The sequence below is a fragment of the Cupressus sempervirens genome, chromosome 7 (genome assembly GCF_028749045.1).
Source record: "Cupressus sempervirens isolate cs-2001-9-10 chromosome 7, ASM2874904v1, whole genome shotgun sequence".
NCBI classification, from domain to species: domain Eukaryota; kingdom Viridiplantae; phylum Streptophyta; class Pinopsida; order Cupressales; family Cupressaceae; genus Cupressus; species Cupressus sempervirens.
This window is the reverse complement of record NC_143124.1, coordinates 647,582,555-647,601,730: the sequence shown is the minus strand read 5'-3', so window position 1 is coordinate 647,601,730 and position 19,176 is coordinate 647,582,555.

The window sequence follows — 19,176 nt, the reverse complement described above, 5'->3', positions numbered from 1 at the left end:
ACAATGTGGAATTGAAAAGAAAGATGAACAACTAATTCTTAGTATTCTCTCTAAGCTAAATTTAGAATATTCTATGTTTGTCTCTACCTTCTATGTTACTAAGGGTGCACTTGGTACTCAATTCACCATGCCATCTCTAGATGATTTTGCTATCAATCTCACTCAAGAATAGGACAAGCTAACCCAGATGGGCAGTCTTAAATCCTCTAAGTCACATGCCTTAGCAACTAAGGCACAAAATAACAAAAAGGACAAAGTAGTAACAACAATAGTAAGGATGAGAAACAAAATAATAGTGAGGAAAAGAAGGATCAGATACCAATTGCTTCAAAAGTAACTATTGATACCTCATCCTCTAAGGGCGATAAGCCTAAGAAAGAAAAGGTTAAATGTGCCTATTATAAAAGACCCGGTCATGATGAACATAAATGTTTGAAAAAAAAATTGATCACTTGACATACATTCTTGAGAAGAATAATATTAGTGTTCTTGAGTCTATCAAACAAAGTTCTAATGAAGAGTCTAACAAGGCAAAAGAAAACAACAAGGGGAAAGGAAAGGGCAAGGCTCTTGTTGCAGTTGCTTCCTCACCATCCACTTGGGTTCTTGATTTGGGTGGTTCACACCACATGGTTCATCTAAGGAAGAACTTGCATCGTTGGAGCCATGTATTATGCCTTCTATTTTAATGGGTGATGACACTCCTATTGAGGTGTGTGGGAGAGGGTCTATTGATGTGGGGGATGGAACATTCCATGTTGTTCTTAGTGTACCCTCATTATCAACTAATATCCTATCAATATACCAGATCACTAACACAGGTTTAGGCAAGCAGGTTGAGTTCACTTCTAATTCGGTGGAGATACGTGAGTTGCATAGCGATTCTATAGTTGTAGTTGGGAGAGCAGATCATCAGTCATGACTCTATCTATTTTCTCAATTTGTTCCTGATCCTCCTTCATTTTTTTTTCTCACTCACTCTAATGATGTGAGTAAATTATGGCATGAGCGGTTTGGCCATCTTAAATTCTACTATTTGCATTAGCTCAACCAGTAGAGCATGGTCACAGGGTTGCCTTCGGTTCAATTCTTAGGAGGTGTTTTCCAAGGTTACATTCTTGGTAAGCATCCTAAGGAAAAGTTTGACAAAAGTAAGGCATGGAGAGCTTTACAGATACTAGAGTTAGTTCATAGTGATTTGGCTGTTCCATTTCAACATCCTTCTTTTAGCAAGGCCTAATATGTCCTCACATTCATTGATGACCTTTCTCGATATACATGGGTGTACTTTCTCAAACAGAAGTCAGAGGTATTTGATCATTTTCAAGACTTCAAAAATTTTGTAGAAAAGTAATCTGGGAAAGCCATCAAGGTTTTGCACATAGACAATGGTGGTGAGTATGTCAACCATCGGTTTGAAATATTTTGCACTTCAGAGGGGATTGATTTAAAACATTCAGTTCCATACAATCCTTAGCAAAATGGTGTTGCAAAAAGGAAGAATAGATCCTTGAAGGAAATGGAAAACTGTATGATTCACTCTAGATCTCTTGCACCATGGTATTGGGAAAAAGTCATTAACTGTGCTTGTTATATCCAGAACCGTGTTCCTCACCGAGCCTTGAAGGGAGTTACTCCTTTTGAAGCTTGGAGTAGTAAAAAACCATCAGTTAAGCACTTTCAATTTTTTGGCTCCTCTACATGGGCCCACATTCCTACAGAGAAACGTAAGGCATTGGATCCGTAGAGCAGACCTTGCATATTTGCAGGTTATCCTGATGGCGTGAAGGGTTATCAGTTGCTCCACCCTACTACACATGAGTTATTCATTGAGAGGAGTGTTTAGTTTGAGGAGGGATCTTCAAGCTCACTTTCTATCACTTCTCCAACTCCTTCTACCTTTACACTAGAGTCACTTGGAATACATGATAGATATTCTAATGAGTCAGATTCACCTAAACAATCTTCTATCTCTAATTCTCATGTAGAAAGTGATTCAAAGAAGTCACCTCCTTCCTCTCCTAGTCATCATTCAGAGGTTAATGACCCCCCTCTAGATTCTACATCTTCCTATCCACTTTGGGCTAGACAGACCTTGTAGTTTGCAGGTGATTGGGTTGGGGATCCATCAGACACTAGGAAAACTCATTCACAATTCCAGGATGCTCCACATGTCTTCATTGCTATTGCCTCAGATCCATAGTACTTTCATGAGACTTCTGATATTCCTAAGTGGGATATAGCTATGCAGGAAGAGTATAGTTTCTTGATGAGGAACCACACTTGGGATCTTGTCCCTCTTCCTAAAGGAAGAAAACTTGTTCGATGTAAGTGGATCTATTGGAAAAAATTTGCAGCAGATGGGTCAGTTGACAAACACAAGGCTCGCTTGGTCGCTAAAGGATTCTCCCAGGTTCTTGGGATTGACTACTTTGAGACTTTTGCACCAGTTGCCCAAATAAATTCCATTCAAATTATTCTTGCCATTACTACAGCTAATCATTGGGAAGTACATCAGATAGATGTGAAGAGTGCTTTTCTTCATGGTGACCTTAATGAGGAGATCTACATGGAGCAACCATAGGGCTTTCTTTAGGATTCTTCACTTGTGTGCCATCTTTTGAAGTCTCTCTATGGCCTCAAATAGGCTCCTCAGTCCTGGTATGCCAAGATGGACTCCTTCCTTCTATCAGTTGGGTTCACTTGGTGCCATTTTGATCCTAATGTGTACCTTTTGCAATAGGGTGATTCACTTCTATTTTTTGGTTTTGTATGTTGATGACTTGCTGATCAGAGGAAGTTCTTCACCCACCATTAAGGTTGTCAAAGTGGCCCTTCAAGATAGTTTTTTGATGACTAACTTAGGCTTGTTGCATTAATTTCTCAGGACTGAGATCCTTTAGTCTCCTTATCGGATCACCATCACACAATCCAAGTATGGTCTAGATTTACTCTCAAGGTTTCATATGGTTGACTGTAAGCCTGCTCTATCTCCCTTCCTTTTTGGAGTCAAACTTGAGGCTCAATGTTCTTCTCCACTTGTTGATGGAACTTTGTACTGCCAACTTGTTGGGAGTCTCATTTATCTGACTCATATGAGACTTGACATCTCCTATGCTATAGGCATGGTCTCTCGATTCATGCAGGAGCCCCATGAGTTGCACTAGAAAGTAGCCAAGTGGATCCTTCACTAGATTTAGGGTTCTCATAGTTGTGGGATTCACTACGCAATAGGTATTGAGCTTGATTTGGTGGGCTACACAAATTTAGATTGGGCAGGTGATTCTGAGGATTGCAAGTCTACTTCAGGGTATAGCTTCTCACTTGGGTCAGGTCCTATTTGTTGGTTGAGCAAAAAGTAGTCTGCTATTGCTCTATCTTCTACTGAGGCTGAGTATCGAGGGGTTGTAAATGCCGCCACTAAGGCCATTTGGCTTCAACATCTTCTCACTAAGTTTGGTATCCAGATTAGATGGCCATCAGTCATATTTTGTGACAACCAAAGTGCCATTCAGATGTCACAAAATTGAGTTCATCATCAGTGGACCAAACACATAGAGGTCCACATGCACTACATCTGGGAACTCATCCATGGTCATGTCATTGACCTTTGCTATTGTTTGACATTCAAGCAAGTTGCTAATATCTTCACCAAACCCTTCACTAAGAGCAAGTTCCTTCATTTGTGAGCTTTGTTGGGGGTGCGAGATGCTTCATCTTTTGGGGGGGCCTCTTCCTCTCACTTAGAGTCCTAATTTTTTTTTGAGGGGTCTCTTTTCTCTCTCTTTTGGGAAACCTTATGTACATGGGTACCTCATTAGGCTTGACTTGCGGAGACCCATTTCTACATCCACCTAAGATTTTCTTATGGGGGTGTTAGTGTAGTTTTTTATTTTTCCTATTTTGCTAGGTTTTTCCTACACTTTTAATAATCTCGCTTAGGTTAATAAAGCATGTCTTATTAGGTGAATGGTTGTGAGGTGTCACCTTCCTACATGTGAGCATCCATTAGCTATCTTGGGAAGATACTTTGCTATCTTTAGTCTGATAGATGGTTGCTCCTTATTGGTTGGTTTTGCCACCTCCTCCCTCTTCCTAGCCTATATAAGTATGCTACCTGGCTTGTATGTGTATCTCTTATTTTTGCATCCTCTTAATGCTATTTTGCTTCTAACATTTTCATTACTCTCTTGGAGACTAACTCTGTGTTGCTATTTTGATTTTGTATCATTTGCATTCATAGTTTAGACATTTATTCTTTACATTAGTTTTCTAGGTTATCAATCTTTTTAGATTCTAACAGAAAAAATTGTTGCTCTAAAATATTGGAGAGAAGCTATAAGTGTAGCTGTTCACATATTGAACTAAGTAGAAGTCAAGAAAGGTACAAATGCAACACCTTTTGAATTATGGTATGGTCACTCACCCAATGTAAACCATTTCAAAGTATGTGGTTGCAAATTCTTTATCCTTAAAGATACTAGAAATGGAAAATTTGATGCAAAAAGTGATGAAGGCATATTCCTTGGCTACTCCACTAGAAGTAAAGCATATAAGTGTTTAAATACTAACACTAACAAAATTGTCAAAAGTGCAAATGTAAACTTTGATGAGCATACAAAAGTCCAAGTTGAAGAACCAAAAAGATTAAATGAATACAAAACCTTTGTGTATTCTTATGAAGGAATGCCTATTGATGAGGATGCTATCAATCAAATTGGGATTCAACAGAAAATTTTAGTTTCAGCTGAGTCACAACTAGTGAATGACGAGCTGCATTCAGAAGCTGAGTTGCAGAATGAAGAAAATGCACATTCCAACTCTAAAATTAGTACACATGAAAGAGATGTAGAACTACCTGACATCGAAATGCATAGTGACCCTAAATCTAAAAGATCAAACATGGAAACAAGAATAGAACCAAGATTATCCAAATATGTGAAGAGACGTCATCCTGTTGAACAAATAATTGGTGACAAATATGAAAGACCAATGACAAGGAATAGACTAAGAAATGAATCATGTCTGTTAAGAAAATTTGAACCTAAGACAATGTATGATGCATTACAAGATGGTGACTGGTATAAAGCTATGGAAGAAGAGATTGATCAAATAAAGAAGAACAAAACTTGGAGTTTAGTTCCTAGACTAGCTAACTAGAATGTGATTGGCACCAAATGGATATTCAGAAAGAAGCTAGATGAGGATGGTGAGATTACTAGAAACAAAGCTAGAATAGTATGTAAGGGTTATGCTCAAGAAGAAGGATTAGACTATGGGGAAAAAATTTCCCCTATTGCTAGAATGGAAGGAGTAAGAACTTTACTTGTATATGCTGCATATAAAGGTTTTAAAATCTATCAGATGGATGTAAAGTCTTCTTTTCTGAATGGTATATTGGAAGAGGAAGTCTATATTGAACAACCAGAGGGATTTGTTGATGAGAACAATAGGGATATGGTTTGTAAACTACATAAAGCACTCTATGGTTTGAAACAAGCATGTAGAGCATGGTATGAGAGACTTCACAAATATCTTATCAAGAGAGGATTTGAGAAAATAGTTGACAATAGCAATTTGCATATCAAGGAAGAAAAAGGTAAAGATGTTCTGATAGCTGAGATCTTTGTTGATGATATAATATTTGGAGGAAAAGATGCTCTATACAAAGATTTTGCTAATTAGATGAAACATGAATTTGAGATGTCAATGTTTGGAGAGATCAAATTTTTTGTTGGATTGCAAGTACATTAATTAAAACATGGTATATTTGTAACCTAATCAAAATATATCAAGGAAATACTCAAAAAATTTGGTTTAGATGAATCAAAACTAGTGAGTACACCAATGGCGATAGGACATATGTTATCTAAGAATGATGATTTAGCTGAAGTAAACCAGACAATGTACAGATCCATGATTGGAAAGCTACAATATGTTGTACACAGCAGACCAGATATTGCTTTATCTATTGGAATAGTGGCAAGATTTTTTGCAAACTCAAGAGAAAATCATCTTATGGCTATAAAGAGAATAATGAGGTATCTAAAATGTACAGATGATTTTGGTTTGTACTATAATAAGACTGAAAAGTTTGATTTGAAGGCCTACACTGATGCAGATTGGGGAGGTAACATAGATGATAGAAAAAGCACTAGTGGAGGAGCACTTTTCTTAGGAAAAAGATTAGTCACCTGGACTAGTAAAAAGCAAGGTTGTACATCACGGTCCACAATAGAAGCTGAGTATGTTGCTGCTACTATAAATTGTACCAATATTGTGTGGATCAAGCATCTACTGAAAGGAATGAAGGAAGAAATAACTAAACCTGTGATACTTTATTGTGATAACACAAGTGCTATCAACATATCAAAGAACCCTATAATGCATGCCAAAACAAAGCATATTGCAATCAAGTATCACTATGTAAGAGAATTGGTGGAAGACAAGCAAGTAAATATGGAATATATCAATACAAAAGAACAAACTATTGACATCTTCACAAAACCATTACCTAAAGATGCATTTGAATATCGTAGAGGTAAGTTAGGGGTGATACCCCTAACTAAGGCTGACCTACATCAAATGAGTTGATTTTTTAGATGATATAAGTTGATGCAGAGGGTACTTACTTTAGGTTAATCCTAAAGTAATCAAAGTACTAACATTCAAAAAAAGTCACAAGGAAGGTGGCAGAGGGAGATATAGGAAGTTCTTGTAAATGCTACACATGCATGATAAGATGATGAAATAATGTGTCTTTGGCATTTTTTTCAAAGAGGGAGAAATAGCAAAAACTTATCAAATCTAGAAAAGAGGGAGAAATAGCAGAAATTGATCAAATCTCAAAAAGAGGGATAAATAGCTAAAATTGGTCAAATCCCTGAAATAGAGAAATAGCATAAACTAATCAGATCATGAAGTGAAAAGGATAGGAGATATGAAAGGGAGGAGCAGAAGCAAAGAAAGAAATCAAGATGATAGATCTCAAAAGGAGTAGCTTAGGAGATACAAAAGTCAATAGATAGATTAGAAGGAATAAGATCAGAGGGAGATACAAAAGTCAACAAGTTTTCTTTTTGGCATTTGACTTACTATTTTAGCCTAGTTAGAATTTTGTTAACTTGGTTGATCAGTCAGTTTTGGTTTGCTTGATTAGTTTGGTTTGCCATCAATGGCAAAGAGGGAGATTGTTGTAATCTGATTGAAAAAGATCATTATATGAAAGATATTGTTGCTACAAAATATGTTCAATCACTACTTTGTCACTAATGTCAAACTTGCTATTTGTTGAAATGGCAATTGCTTATAAGATCCAAGAACTATCACTTAGTTGATTGATGAAGAATCAATAAGATGTAACAAAAGAACCTAAGGGAAAGGTTGAGTTATGATTTTGTAAGGAATTGCAAAGATCAATTAAGACAATGATAAGGTGATCTATTGACAATATACTTGAAGATGAAGAGGTTGGCTACACTTAGAAACTATAGAAGAAGAAGTCATAATATGACTATCTGCAAAGCTTGATTAAATTCATCAGAGAGAGCTAAGAAAGCTAGTTCAAGCTGAGCAAATTTTCATCAAGTTCTGAGTGAAGATCAAGTGTCGAGTGAAGATCAAGTGCTGAGTTATGTTTATGTGTTGAGCATTAGAAAGTCAATAAGTGTTAAGATGCTGCATTATTTGAAAAGTTGAGTTGTTATCTAGAATTTTTTGAACCAGATAGAAGATAAGAATGATGAGCTAGTGGCACAAAACTCTATGTAAAATGTTTTTGGGTGAATACAACTAGATTCTATATGAAGTTTCTAGATAAAAATGAGATATGGGATAGATACATTGTATCCTACCTAATCTATTGAAACCCTAAAATTGGAGAAGGAGAATCAAGCAGGAAAATTATTCCAAATTTCTATTTAAGGAGTCATAAGGTCACGAAGCAAAAGATGGGTCAAGTATGAAAGCATGAAGTGCTAAAGAAGGTGCTAAGGAGGAAGAGAATACATAAACTCTATTTTGATAGGTGACCACAAAGATGATTGCATTGGTATAATGAGCAAGAAGACTCAAGGAAATGAAGCTTGAGAGGAAGACAAGCTGTCAAAGCCACAGTGATTAAAGCCAAGCAAAGGATTGAACTGAAGTATGATCTAAAATTTGCAAGATATGTTGTGAATTGTATCAGATCAAAAGCCCTTATTGTTACTCTCTAAAAATTGTAACAATTAGTATAAATCCTATGGACTTAGGTTGGTTTAATATCCATGTTGTAAATCCTTTAATAGGGTGACATTCCAAGTGAATGTACCAAAGTCCTTTGACTAGGCCCACTCCTAACAGTGTGGTGAAATTCTCTAGCAAGGTCACATTTAACAGTGTGTTGTAATCCTTTAACAAGGCATCACTTCAAAAGAGTGAAAATTGAGTAGCATGTTATTGGTGGTTTTTCCCAAATTGGGTTTCCACGTAAATCACTGTGTCATGTGTTGATCTTGCATATTTTATTCTTGCATGTTGATTTGCTATAACTTGCTAAAATGGCTATTTTAAGCTTGGATGCATGAATAGTTTAATGGGATCACTATAATTAGTGAAAAAGTTTTATTAGGGCATTTAGACATTGGATAACTGATTCACCCCCCTACCCCCACCCTGCCTCTGCCTCCCCTCTCAATTATTCTAAAACATTTCCAACAAGAAAGAGGATTCTAAGGTATGTGAATGGTCACTCAGCTCTCTACATTTTAATGGTGAAAAATATTCAGACAAGAGGTCTGTGAAAAGGTCACTTAGTTTGTACTAGATGTGTTGTTTTTATTGAGTCCACCAGGTTTCCCTCTCTTCCCTTTTGTTTATCGAGATTAATCGGCATCCTCTATTGCTGAGTATCACCTTGCAACAGTGACCAAGCTCACTCAACATCTTCACTAATGAGCTTACTTGGCATACACTATGTTGAGTTTCCCTTAGTGCCAAGCTACTTGGCTCCTTGTGCTGAGCATACTGGGCACCATCTTCCTGTCAATCAGTGTCTTCTTGTGCTAAGAAAAATTATTAAAGTTTGTGATTAATTATTCACATTATTTAGAATGGAAATTTTAAGAATAAATACAGATTTTTTGATAGAAAATCTGCCTTGGTACAAAGGCAATAAATTTTGACTAGGTCATTGGATTTCCACAAGATTTTTATAGGTTTTTCATAGCCTGGTTTTTAATTAACTGACAAGAATGATCAAAGCAATTAGTTTAGGCTCAAAAACTATTCAAGTTTGTTTACATGCCTATACATAACATATTATGATTTGGAATTCCAAATATTGAATATGTTTTCATATTCAATGATATTATGATGAAGTTGAAGTTATTTTTGTAGATGGAAAGGTTACAAAGATGCCCTGCATCACAACTCTTGCACCCACTCTTTCTATTTCTCATATCTCCTTTGTTGTCAAAGAGCTCTATTGTTGAATCCATCAAGAAAAATACAAAGGTATTGATTACCTAAATTTAAAATTTAAACAAAGTTGTACGATTGCCTAAAATTCTTAGATTTAATATCTCATTACATATTTAGATCTAAATTCCACAAGGAAATTCTTCAATACCTTTCATAGCATGGTTGGTGATATTAAATTATTGGTACTAAAATTGAAATGAAATATTGCAATATGAGTCACCACTTAGAAGTAGACCAAAAGTAAATTTTGGTTGTTCATAAAATTCAAATGCTCAAAGAAACATATCCTAACTAAGCTTATTTTGTGGTATCATGTAGTTTGTCTTCCTCTAATTTATCTTCAAAAGGAATCTCATAGAAGTCAACAATCTTTCTTGCTTTCCAATAAATTTTTTTTTGTTAAACCAAAAAATTAACATAATAATGGATAGTCTAAAAAGAAATGGGCCAAAATCAAGGACATTCCCAAAAAATGCAAGAACAAAAACAAATTCATAAAGAAACCTTTGAGAATAAGAAAGATATTGGAGACATGTCGTGTTTTCTTTAATGCTACTCTTCCATTTAATGTTAATATAGGTTATATGATTATATGGTTTTTGTATGGTTAAAAAGTTAATGGTGAAAGTGATACTAAATACTATATTTTGATTTTTTATAATTTCTTCTAGTTACGCAAAAAAATGATGACTATTAACTATATACAATCATCAATCATCAACAAAGAATTTTTCCTTGGAAGCTAATTTGATTTATGACTAGGAAGTACAATTTAGAGCTTGGCTATCTCATATTGTATGGAGGATACTGAATGTTATGAGAATTTGAGGTAATTGGACATATTCCATTGACAATATTATTTTCTATCAAGAAGTTTCCAACAACAGCTAGTGAGACTATGGAATAAACTTCGTTGTGGAAGAAACTTCTCATTTTCAATGTGTCTTAAAAGATTAGAGAAAGGCCTAAATATTTTAATGATTATGTTGCTACCATGGAATTTAGTTTTAGTTGAGGAAGTGAGGAGATTTCTAATGACCTCATTCACAACATAAATATTGCAATAATATTCATATAGGATTTAAAGCTTGGTGTGAAACATTGTACCCATAGTACTAAATGTTAAAATTGTTGCACCATCCATGTTTCTATCATTTGTATCTTTGTAAACCATGTTGTAAGTTTTTAGCATCAAATTCTTAGATGTTACTCTTTGACTCTTATGATGTCTAAGGTTTTTTCTTCAATTGCATATGATAAAATGGTTGCATTGCTCATATTTCAACAATTTTATTATTTCAGGTCTCAATATTTACTTTTAGTATATGTTAGAGTTGATTCATTTCCGATGTTTAACATTCTTATATATAGTTATATATATAAAATTTAGTAGTACATTAGTAGCAATGTTTTGGAATATTATACTATGTGACATGTCTCAAGTTTTAGTTTTTAACATTTGTTAAATTTTTGTGTTAGATTTTAATAATATGTTTCTTCATTATTTTTTTATGTGTAGTTTACAGTAGAAGCTCTCAAAGAGAAAGATCACTATTAAGGTTATCTTTATAGGTTCGCTCTCTCTATTGTGAAATTCTTCTTTGAATGGTAGCACACTTTTTTGTTTGTTTGTGGGTAAGTTAGTATGCACTTTATATTTAGGTTAGCCTCATACAAATATCTCTACTTATATTTTTTATTTATGTGAAGTGCTAGTAAAATTGAAATATAATATAAATTTATAGTACAACCTCACATGAAAGAAAAAAGCTCTTAATATGTCATCTTGGCATGTGCTACATTTGACTATGCCTAAGAAATCTTCATTGTGTATTTCATTTTTAACATTCACTCTAAATTGTATATTAATTCCTTCTTCTAGTAACTTAGTGGGAAAATATTGCATGTGAATTATACTAATGAAAGAAGTCCCTATGATAGTGGTGACCAATGAACAAAAGCCTACATGGTAGAGATGGTAGAGTTCCTCTATCTCTTGCAGAAACTATTGGTAAAGTTATCACTTGCAAAAGTAAGATATCATTTTTCATTTTGAAATATGTATTTCTTGTCAATTTTCATGCCTCAAGATTCATAGGTTTTCTAACAAATTAGTCCTATTGTTGTTCTTTCTTTGGATTGTTCAGCTGCGGTAGCATGGAGGGATAAGGAGCTATTGGTAATACAAGATGTTTAGACTAAGACTTTTTTATTGGTTCCTAATATTCTTATTTGGCTAATAAGTATTTAACCAAGGTTTTGAATCTTATATTCGCAAAGCTTACATTTCCTGAACCTTTTTTTTCATTTTGTTTTTTATTGAACCCTATTTACACCTTCTAACCATATTGAATAAAATTCAAGTTTTGTTCATATTGAATGTAAATATTTGATCCTAATAAACACTTTTAGCACCCACCTGAACATAAGGAAGAGGAGATATTTGATCTTTTGACACCTCCATATGTTAAAAAGTGAGTTTTTTCAATTGATTGTGTTTTGTAGTTTTTAATAGATGTGATTTTTTAATGGGGTTTAATTTTTTAATTTAATGAAAAGGTTTATTTTCTTCACATAAATTGCATAATTATTTGTATCTTTCCTAAGAATTTAACACAAGAAACAATACATATGTGTAGCCAAAGTGATCCAATTTATATTTTATAAGAGTCTATCACTACAATAATTTAGAGAAGTGTAATTGACATGAAATATAATTTTAAAATGCTTGAAAAAAAGAATTTAAAATTGTTGAATTATTATTGGTAAAGATTTAGCTTTTTTTTTTCATAATAAGTAAAATAATTTGTGTTCTTTGAGAAGAGTATATCATGTTACAATGACCATAATCATGGTAGATCTAATGTTGGGAAGATAACATTGTCAAATTTTTGTATTGTTCTTTAAAGAGTACTAGCTCAATGGAAGAGGACCTACTTTATAAGTAGGAGGATAGTAGTTCAATTCCATTGTTCTCTAATATGACTAAATTAATGATTAAATAAACTACCAAAATTATCAAATATACTACCATATAAACTACTAGGTAACAACAATAAATGATCTAATCAATGATTAAAATAGTTTAGTCATAAATTTGGTTGGGAGATAAATGTCTAACAATAAACTACCATTGGTCACATGATCAAAATTAGTCACATATCTACAATTTTTAGTAGTTTATTTAGTAATATATCATTTTTTTTTTACTAGTGAAATCACCAAATAATATATCTTGGTTATGCATGGTGATATCAGATCCAAATGAATCCTTTAGATCTATCAAGTTAGCATAGTCTTGGTTTACCACCCTAATATAATGGATTTTGACTTGTCATGATACAACAGGATGCATGCTAGAGATATTACCATACTAATTAAGTTTCCTTAGGAATAATTATCTATTTTATTTTTATCACTATTTTATTTTTATCACTACATTATGCTATAGTAATCACCTTATCTTGATAATAGACATCTCTTTGTGTAGGAGTATTAAATAACCCATAAATAATCCAATACTGTCATACCTAGAATTTCTAGAGGAATACTCACTCTAATAAAAAATTGGATGTAGTAGATTTTCCACCTTATCACCCTTTGCCTTCCATGTAGGATCATTACTTTATTCTTCATACTTCTTGAACCAACCCTTCTTATTTCAACTAAGTGACTTAATTTCTAAATTAACTTCAAGGTGGGCTTTGGTATTTCTCCTTATGTTAGCCATTTTAAAATAAAATATACAACCACTAGTTCAAAAAATCTTTTGAGTCACCACCCCCTTGGGGAAACAAAGCAATTCTATTAAAAAAATGTTGAGAATCTAAAATAAAGGCTAAATAGGAGGACACCTAGGTGTAGATCCCAATGAGGATTATTGTGAAAAGACCCACAAAACTCTACTCATAGTATGAGAAATAAAATAGTATATATTTTTTCATATCTCTACCCAAGACATACTAGCTGGGCCAATAATATCATACTGTAGATGGAAACAATTCTCTATGCAAAACCCTAAGGACACGTGGTCTGACATATACTATGTAACTTTTTGTCCTTTTTACACGAAATCCCTAGTAGAGTCACCATTTTGTTGGCTTCTAATTTAACAAAAAATTAACTACCCAATAGTGAGATAAAATAAATCTAAGGCTTAGCTAATTCCCATTTTCAATGTATTTATTCAAACAATATGATCAACTAAAAAAGAAAATGTGCTTTCTACTCTTTGATATCTATAAAGTTAAAACATGTAAACCTAATATTAGACCTATTTACTTCATAATATCACCTTCACCCTAATCCTAAATAAAGTCTAAAATAGCTCAAAATATTCTTTTCTTATGAAATTTGAATAGTAATGCAATAACTAATCAGATATTTCATTCACCCATAAGCTAAGTGAGAGTCTATATTTTTAGATCTAAAACATAAAACAAGATGAAGCTGATTTAATTTTGGTTTTAACCATGAAAAGCTATGAAAACCTTGTCATACCTTAATAACTAACCAATTCCTTATCCAATATAGGCTATAATAGTCTAATTACATATCCCAAATATGCAATCCCATTATTCTCCTTGGAAACAAATATTAGACATTAAGCTAAACCTTATACTTGGTGATCTTTCCTTCAACCCTATGATTTCACCATTCTAAATCTAACAATTTAATTAATTACTCAAATCCATGGAAAAGATTAAAAAATACATACACTCTCAAGAAGAATGCAACTAAGATCAAGAAAACTTATTCAAAATACATAGAGAAACCATAAAATACAAGAAAAGAGAAAAGATCTAGAACAATGTGCTCAAATGTAGATTGATTGCATTAATTTCTTTAAAAAATAATACATCAAGACCTAAAACATAGACTATACCAACTAAATTGACGAAGTATTGAAGCTATTCTATTAAAAGCACTCTTCATAGTACAAACAAAGCATTCAAAACTTAGATAAGATGATATGGACCGATAGAATATGACATTTTCTCATAAAAATTAATTCTTAGACCCATATTCCTAGTCTTGGAAATCCTTTTATAAGTAAGGATTGAAACAATATTTAGACTAAGGATAAGTATATATGTCAATATCAGATTGGATACAAAAACTTTAATTATAAAATAACTAAAAAACTTTAAAAATCATGCATGTAATCAGTCACTTTTGAGAAGCTGATGTTGATAGTTAGCAACCCATGACTTTGATTCCTTTCTTGCAACCATATGTCTTTGTCAAAATAAAATCTTCTCATTTTGATTTCTATTGTGGTGCGACCTCTAAGGATGCTTCATAAGGGACACAATATTTCTCCATCCACTCCTAGTACTTAGCATTTGATGGACATTGATGACTCAAAATTTGATCTTCCACTCGCTTGTATGGGTTGTACTTCACCTCTCATTCTATAACATCTTTCTCAATTTTTTTGTAATATAACCATGAATTAATAATTTTTCCTATTCTATCTTCTATGGTTTCCATATAATGATATATTCTTATATGATCAACCACCTCATAAATCTTGTTAATTGCTTCACTTCTCCATTCAACAAACTATTTCACATTTATATTTTGATCCACATAGTAGGTGAAAATAGTGTATTATTGATCTCATCAAAATTGTCTTTTAACTCAACCATTTTAGCCTCTAGGTGCTTAGGTAACATTTTGAAAGTTTTTATTGACTTGATTAACCTTGCAGTAGGCAGAGCTTTAGGTGATGCATCCTTATCTATTCAGGCACAAAGCTCAATATCTTTGAACTTTTCAATGATTTGAATCCACTTTTCAAAAATAGGTCTGACAATCAACTTATTATTTTAAAAATTTATAATAGAAAAATATAAAAAAGAATAGGATCATGGATTTTCAAAATTTGTACATCTATCCTTTCATGCAAATAAATCAACACAATTTGAATAATTCCTCATTGATTCATCTCAATATCTTAGTTAACTTGTTTAACTTCTCTCTTTAACTCAAAATTTTCTTTTTGCAATGCCTCAATAATCTTACCACCATTAGTGGTACTTGGATATGCTGGGTGAGGCTTTAATTTTTCTACTAAAGGAATTATGCTTAGTTTCCTTAAAGCTTCTTCCACTTCCATTTTCAAAAGCTTAGTAGACTCAATCTCTACAACTTTATTTCTCAATGTTTCCACTTGTGTCTCCATATTTGCACAATTATTTGAATTAATATCATATTGTAGGAAAACATGTTTGCACCTAGCAGTTAGGTCTTCATATTTATTTTTGTTCTCTTCTACAATATTATCATTAAACATAGCTTGTTGCAACACCCAACTAGTAGCTTCTTTAATATTACCATCCCCTACTCTTTGAAGGGCACCACTTCCCCTTATACCAATATCTTTGTCAATGATTCCACTTTTTTTGCTAGAAGGGGAGAAAGAGCAAGTACCTAAAGAAGAAAAATTCTTACTATAGTATACCCACTTTATTGGTTATCCATCTTGTCTAACCTTAGGGTGATGAGGTCTCATACTCTACATGATTGAGTGAAAAACCATTGTATCTGCAAAGTTCATGCGTGGAAAGATAATTATTCTTGATTCCTAGACCATCTTTCTTCCTTCCTCAACTTTGATGTCCTAGAATCTATTTCAAATACCAGTTTATACTTCTTTTGTAATATTATCTTGATTAACATTAGGTATCTACATTTTTCTTTACTCTACCATTTTCTAATGCTCAAGGTCTTGTTTTTCCATATAAGTTGTTTGAAAGGGATGGTCTTAACAAATTATTTATTGTTCATGGATTCTCTATAAGCCTCCATCCTTTAGTCTCTAGGTAGCATCCTTGATGTAATAGGATTGCTTCCACTAGCCCTTACCTTCACTAAGGGCCTCCTAGACTTCAATCCTAGCCTATTAGAGTTCTTCCTTATCACCCTATTCTTAGAGGGTTGCTTCTTTATCCCTACAACTCCCTATCCAATTACACCAATGAATCACTTCAACACACCTTCCAAACTTCCATTTTCACCGAACTTGATCCTTGCACCTTCTACTAGGAGTGAGGAATTAATCCTAAGGGTCTTAGACCTCACCTATACCCTTGATATAAAAATCCATAATCTTCTTTATTTATTTCCCCAATTTAAACGAAACTGGCCTGGAAAGTCCTAATAGAATCAGGCCTACAAAGTTAGTTTTTAGGCTACAATCCCAAATTATGCATTACAAAGTGGAAAAAAATCTTAGATATGGATACCCTTTTGGAAAAAATAAGATATTTTTAAGGTATTAGATACTCAAATTGTCTGCAAACTCCCTTGTTGTTTTTGTGCCTAAAAATAAGGGTTTCTAACATTGTCAAAAAACATTCATTAGGGTATGACAAAACATGAGGCAAATGTAGTCTTGGAGCCTTCTCCTCTTGTATAGGGATTCATAAAACATCCATATTACGTCTCAATTTCTTATATTGAACTACCCAACACATTCAATCCACTCAAATCAACATGTTAGCTCTGTGATCACCTAGCCATGCACTAAAGGCTCACCTAGGGCATCACTTTAAAATTGGTTGCTAAGATTTTCCAAACCCCTCCTTTTCTATGTACACTATACAAGGGCTCCACTCCTATGTATCCCAATACCATGATGATTCCATAGTGAAGATTCATGTAGGATCCATTTTCCCAAAAACTACCGATACCAAAACAACGAACAATCAATGTATAAATGATTTCCTAACTATGCACAAATCAACTCTAAAAAACTTGAAGTATAAAATGAAAATTACTGTAACAAAATGAGAAATAAAAATCCAACACAAAAATGACTATTTCAATCCAATATTCTAACATGAAATGAGGAAACTCAAAAATTGTGAAAATTGAACTATATCTCATGGATCCACTTGAAAGAATCTATTTATTAGAACTTCCAACCCTTGGGATGAGCCCACTTCATGGTTTTATATGTTTATAAAGAGGTTTTATATAGTTATAATAACCATCAACCTCTTTCTTTTGTTATGTAACTTTCCTATCAAAATGTTGTCAAGAAACTTTTCAAAATTGTTGACAACTTTGATAACTTTTTGCATTTTCGAGCAACTTTGATTTTCTTCATTTTGGAACTTCCAATTTTTTTCATTATTAACTATTTATAATTTCTAGCCATGATTTAGCCTTTATAACATCAATTCACATGATTTATACCATCTTTCCTCAACTTTTTCCAAATGATAAGGTATAGTCTCCAACCCATGCACAAGAATGAAAAAACATCATAAATGACAACATAACTCAAAACCACACCTTTCTTAGGTTGCTAGGGCATAAGACCCACAACCCCTAACACAAAATGAAAAAAACCTAAAGAAAGAAAACCAAACCACCTAGAGTGGATTGAACCTAGTCAACTTCACCTAGGAACAAACTCAACCATGATCTTGAAAGGTAAAAGCTCACACTCTTGACTTGGCTAGAGTCAATACATGCCAAAACTAAAAACCAAAACAAGGAGATTTGACTAGATTATCCTACATAATAATGCCCTCCCCCCCCACCCCCCCCAACCAACAAAAAAAAAAAAAGTTAATACATCCTTGGATTAAGAATGTTGAAATCAATGCCTTCTTGTAGACCCTTGAATCTAGGATATTACCTACTATCAAAGGTGGAGTAAGAGTTAAATTCAAGTCTACTATATCTTGTGTAACTTATTGAAGGTTCTAATTAGCATCTTGAATAGGTCCCTTTTATAAAATTGAATATTCTACATTAAATATTGTTGACAACCCTACGTCTTCAAGTAGCTCAACTTTATAAACATTGTTACAATACTTTGCAAGGACCCAATCTTCTCATTTTTAGCTTGTGTGGTACACCCTTTTTCAATCTTTCTATGCTTAGAAGTTCCATCACAAGATCCCCTATTTGAAACTAAACAACGCTTTTTGATGGATCCACCTTTTGCTTCAATTTTTCAGCATTTTTAGTTAGTGCCTTGCTTACATTTTCATGGACTTCCCTCATGGATTGGGAAAAATCCTTAGCATAGACACTACCTTGTGCTCCATCCTTCAACTCCTAAACTAATTATTCCTCTAGGATGCAAACCATTAACTATTTCAAAAGGACTCTTACTAGTTGATCTATTTACTTTGTCATTGTATGCATATTTAGTCTACCTAATGAGTTGGTCCCATGTCTGACCATACTCCTTTGTGAGACACCTTATAAAGTTTCCAAGACTCCTATTAATGTCGGAATATTCAAATAGGAATAATGCTTCTGAGAAGGGAGGGGGGGGGGGGAGGTGAATCAAAAGTATTGAACTTTAACCATTAAAGCTTTTAATTGAAAGTAAATTGCATGCATATAAACATATTAAACTACCACGAAAATCAAACATGTACCAACACATAATACTTGAGATTTTGGTAACCCAAAAACCCTCCAAGAATAAGAAGGTAAAACTGAGGTGGGGATGATACCCACAAAATTACTATAGCAATAATGTTTGGCCACTTCTAATGGTCTGCCCTATTAAAGGCTTTACACTGTGTCAATAGTGACCTGGTTAAAGGTTTTACAAACACTTTACATGAAGTGTTACCCTATTAAAGTATTTAATCACCTATTTAAAGGATCTATAAAATAGCTGTTAAGCTAACCTATTAACATAGGATTTCCTTTCTAGTACAATGGCTAGAGAGTATTAGA